Raw genomic sequence first — 5,638 nt, forward strand, 5'->3', positions numbered from 1 at the left:
ATCAGTCTTAGTTGTATTGGGTAATCAATATGAAAATTTTTCACATCTACTTTATTTATTTTTATTTATTTGCTGTTGCTTTTGTTAATCGGAAAGCACATCTGGGTTATAGTGCCTATCTTCAGCAGAGGCCAGAGGAGAAAATCTCCAAGAGATACTCATTGTACAGTATAACAGAGTATAGACTCTAAAGAAAGGACAGTATACAAAAATAATGAAGGTCATTATAACAGAATAAACGGAAACTATCATTCAAAGATATAAACTGGAGTAAGTCTAATAAGTGACATTGGTGCAAACTGTAGAACATCACTGGAGCAGGAAATTAGTGTAAATGTATCAGCATTACTAAGCAACAGAGTATCAAGAATATGGGAGCTACAGTAATGTAATATGTGTCTACATTGACACTATGTCAGCTGATCTAAAGTAATGTCATGTGTCTACATTCACACTGATACGTGTGTTGATCTAAAGTAATGTCACGTGTCTACAGTCACACTATGTCAGCTGACCTACAGTAATGTCATATGCGTCTACATTCACACTATGTTAGCTGATCTAAAGTAACGTAATATGTGTCTACATTGACACTATGTCAGCTGATCTAAAGTAATGCCATATGCGTCTACATTCACACTATGTTAGCTGATCTAAAGTAACGTAATATGTGTCTACATTCACACTATGTCACCTGATCTAAAGTAATGTCATGTGTCTACATTCACTCTGATACGTCAGCTGATCTACAGTAATGTAATATCTGTCTACATTCACACTATGTCAGCTGACGTACAGTAATGTCATATATGTCAACATTCATGCTGATATATCAGCTGATCTAAAGTAATGTAATATGTGTCATTACCACTATGTCAGGTGATCTAAAGTAACGCAATATGTGTCTACATTCACACTGTCAGCTGATCTACAGTAATGTAATATGTGTCTGCATTCCCACTGATATGTCCACTGATCTAAAGTAACGTAATATATGTTTACATTCACACTGATATGTGAACTGATAGGAGAGAAATAATACATACATTTCTCATGGAGGAGTGCAATAAACTCACTTCAATAAGACATAAAAAAGCCACGTGGGAAGGAATGGTTTAATAATTGATGAGGAAATCTTGAGTATTTGGTTATTTTTTTCAGGAGATTTAGAACAGTTACAGACTGTAGTGTGATTTACATGCAGTTTTCAGCTTGTTTAATGGTGAAGAGAATGCTGTTCCATAGTTTATCTGTGCTTACTGAGTATAAGGAGTCCAGATATGGGCTGTTGGATTTTCAAGATTCTGTTAAATGTTGATCCTTTGATCGAAGGATTCTTTTGTGCTTGTATCATTTTATTTTATTACTGATGACTGGGGTGTTTGAGAGATGGTAAAGTATTCTGTGCCATTGTGAGCTGTAAATATATTATATCTAGTGTGAGATATATATCCATTTATTGAAAACTCAGAACATCAAATGGCCATCTAAATTCCACTCTTCAAATTTTCCCTTAGAACTACCTTCCTCGAGCTGTACTGCTGATCTAACCAGCATGTCCTATAACTGAAAAGTTCATCTCTACTTGATTCCCAAGTAGACTATTCTCTATCTGTAAAGCCTAGCACTTACTCCTACAGTACTTGCACCTTGATAAAGCACTCTTATTATAGATAGTACCCCACCAGCCTAAAACCAACTTCCCCCAGAGTCCTTTGAAAGTCTCTTTATCTACTACTTCTAGTATGTCGAGGGATCAGTTGCTAGTGTCCTCTCCAGCTCAACTGGTGAACCTGGGAATATTGAGGCAATGTTACAATTGCCTCATGTACACAGACAATCCTCTCCTTCTCCCACAAAACACAAATACATGCGAGAGATGCAACTATATGGCCAAACTGGAGGCTGAGCTCTCTCAACATAGGACTGGCAAGACCAGACAGGAGGAGAAGGTAACCACACACAATACATACCCAGTCACACATGGTACCATCACAACTTCAAATCATACACATACTCACACAAAGACATACTCAGAGGCTCTGATCAAAAATTTACCAAAACAGCAAAGGCCACCAAAGCAGACACCCAAACAACTACCACCTCACGACCCAACACATGCAACACATAGACCACACAGTCAGAGTGTCAAACAGTCACAGCCCTTAAGGCCAAACAAAATGCCAGACACACTTGTCATTGGTGATTCCATAGTCAGACACACTGACGTCCCGCTCACCAGACTGAGTAAGGAGAAGGTCACAGTAAGCTGCCTGTCGGGTGCTAGAATCCGCCACATAACGCAAGCACTCAGGTCTCTCAACAGCAGGTACAAGTACGACTCAGTCACTGTCCACGCTGGTGTCAACGACCTGAGACGTACCTCCTTGGACTACATGAAAAGGGACATCGAGGAGCTCTCTGATTATGTAGCCCAGGCAGGTATGACCCTGACCTTGAGCAGTATCCTACCTTCACCTAGAATGATGCCACAATACAGTGATAAGATGATCAGCTTTAATAATTGGCTTAAATTCTGGTGTCATTCAAAGGGGATCCAATGTCTGTCTGCCTGGGATGACATGCTGGACAAGCCACACTGCTTCAAGGGACGGCTTGCACCTGTCACCCTGGGCTTCCGGATATTGGCAAAGGCTCTTGCCACCCCATAGTGCCTTTTTAGGCAAGGCTCAAATTCTAAACCTACCACCCTAGAACACCAAAAGGAAAAAACTAAGGGTAATGCTGCTCAATGCCAGAAGTCTCAATCTCAAGATGCATGCCGAGGCCCTTCTCAATATGGAGAACATCGATGTCTGTGCTGTGACAGAAACCTGGTTCAAGGCTCCTGAGAGCACCCCAGCAATAACAGGTTTCACCTCATATCATGCGTTCCGCCCCAAAATCCGGACAACACCAAGAAAGGAGGGGTGTCCATATTCATAAAGGACACCCACACCTCAAGGTTGGTGGCAACGCATGATGCATCGGAGACCATCCAGGTGCAATTAACCATAGGCAAGACTGCTCTGCAATTTGTAGCATGTTACAGGCCACCCTCTCAAACTCAGGAACCTCACATGGCCTTCCTGAAAACATTGTAGGGTATAAATGTATCTCCAAACACCATCATACTAGGTGACTTCAACTACCCTAATATAGACTGGGAACACTACTCAAGTCCGAACACTCTAACCCAAAGATTCCTGGAGTTCATAAACTCAAATGCCATGGAACAACTAGTCACCATCCCCACAAGAGGAGAAAACATACTTGATCTCATCATCATGAACATGGGATCAAAATGTTCAACACCGGAAGTATACCCCTCACTGGTGAGATCAGATCATAAACTAATCTCGCTGGAGGTCCTCATCCCGCCCCCACCTGAAACAAAAAAGACCACAGTGAAAAACTTCTCAAAAGCCGATTTCACACTTCTAAAAACTAGTGTGGTCTCCTTTAAGGTCCCTGAGCCAGTGGTAAACATTACTCAAACCGCTGAATCACTTACAAATGCCTTCTACCAGCACCTATAGGACTGTATGGATCAGGCAATCCCAAACAAAACTAAGACTCTCTGTACCAAAGGCAAGCGTCCAGTCTGGTGGACCCCAGCCATAAACAAGCTCTACAACAAAAGGAGGAAGCTACTACAAGATAGAGCAAAATCCTTGAAAGGTAAGACACCTTTGATCATTATAAGTAAAAAACTAAGAGCTCTCATAAAATCATCCAAGGCAAATTTTGAGAGAAAAATTGCCAAGGACTCTAAAGACAATCATAAGGCCTTCTTTAGCTATGTTAGAAACCTAGGAGGAAACTCCCAGATATGCTCAGAATTAGTTCAAAATGATGTGAAAATTACTGAACCTACACACATTGCCAATATACTGGCTGACAGGTTCAGTGCAAACTTCTCCCCTCCCCCCCAAAAGGAGAGATAGCTATTCCAGAGGATTGTAGCCCCCAAACATCTCCAACGCCCAGGTGAGAACTGCCCTCACTAAGGCAAAAACACAGCATCCATGGGACGGATGGTGTCCCGGCTGTGTGCTTCATGAACTCAACGAGGAATTAAACCCACAGTTAGGACAGCTGTTTAATCTTAGCCTCACCTCAGGATACGTACCCAAGGAGTGGCGCGGCGACTGTGGTCCCACTTCATAAGGGCGGTGCCTCCACAGACCCTGGAAATTACCGCCCCATTAGCTTGACAAGCCTTATCTGCAAAGCCATGGAGAGGATCATAATGGAACTCATAAATAAAGACATAGGGAACTTGCAGACTTTGGATCCAACCCAGTTTGGCTTTGTCAAAGGCAGATCCTGCCTCTTAAACTTGGTTGACTTTTTCGAGACAGTCACCAAGGCCATTGATGAGGAAAGGCAGTCCATACAGCCTACCTCGACCTGGCAAAGGCCTTCGACACAATACCCCACTCAGGTATCATCGAAAAACTCATCAGCTTGAATGTAAACCCATACATCACAAGATGGGTTGCAAACTGGCTAAGTGACAGAATCCACAGGGTCAGAGTTGCTGGAGCCATGTCAGACTCAAAGCCTGTCACAAGTGGTGTCCCACAGGGCTCAGTCCTGGGTCCACTCTTGTTCGGCATCTACTTTTCTGAAGTACAAGCAAACACAGGAGGGTTATGGCTGACAAAGTTTGCAGATGACTGCAAACTGGGCGCCATAGTCGAAAACACATCTGACACAGATATCCTCCATAAGGGCCTCACAGAAATGGATAACTGGTGCCAGAGCCATGGCCTGAAGTTAAACGCCAAAAAATGCATAGTCATACCCTTCGGGAAAAACAAGGTCACCCCTAGCTACCATATAGGTGGCAATCCACTGAGCACAGAAAAAGTCATCAGGGATCTGGGGACCCAAGTTGACAGTAGCCTTTCGTTTGACACTCATGTTGCTAAAGTAGTTAGGAAAACCTTCTATATCGCCCACCTGATCATGAAGGGATTCACATCTAGATCAAGGGAGGTCATCGTCCCCCTGTACTCATCACTCATTAGACCTATGATTGAGTACAATGCCCGTTCGAATGTATCTGACCAGACACCTGCTGCAGCTTGAAAGGCCCCAAAAGTTCCTCACCAAAAGGATAAAGGGTCTCAAAAATATGTCTTATGCTGCCCGACTGAAAGAACTCCAGCTCTATTCAGTCTCATACCGCTTGCTCAGAGGTGACCTGTGCCTGACATATAAGGCCATGTCAAACACAGATTTGATGAATATGCTTCACCTCAAAAAATCTAGATCCCTCAGAACCACAAGGGCGGGAGACTTAAACCTTGACACGGTTATAAATAGAACGTGCTGGAGGGACAGATTCATCACCCAGAGACTCCCTATGCTGTGGAACAAAATCCCGGTACATGTGAGGCAGAGCACCTCGCTGGCCTTGTTCAAGAGGAATCTTGACCAATGGATGGGAGATCGCAGATATACCCCAGGGATTACTTCAGTGTCACTGCTTGACAGAGGCACAGAAAAATGATAGGCATAGTTTTTATTCAAACTAAAGGGGTGGCGAAAGCCACATAACTATGGGCTAGGCTTATAAATGCCCTTGGGCAGATAGCCTAGTATGAACCTATGAACCTATGAAGTTGTT

Source organism: Protopterus annectens, chromosome 1.part0 (genome assembly GCF_019279795.1).
Source record: "Protopterus annectens isolate FY-2018-M chromosome 1.part0, PAN1.0, whole genome shotgun sequence".
NCBI classification, from domain to species: domain Eukaryota; kingdom Metazoa; phylum Chordata; order Ceratodontiformes; family Protopteridae; genus Protopterus; species Protopterus annectens.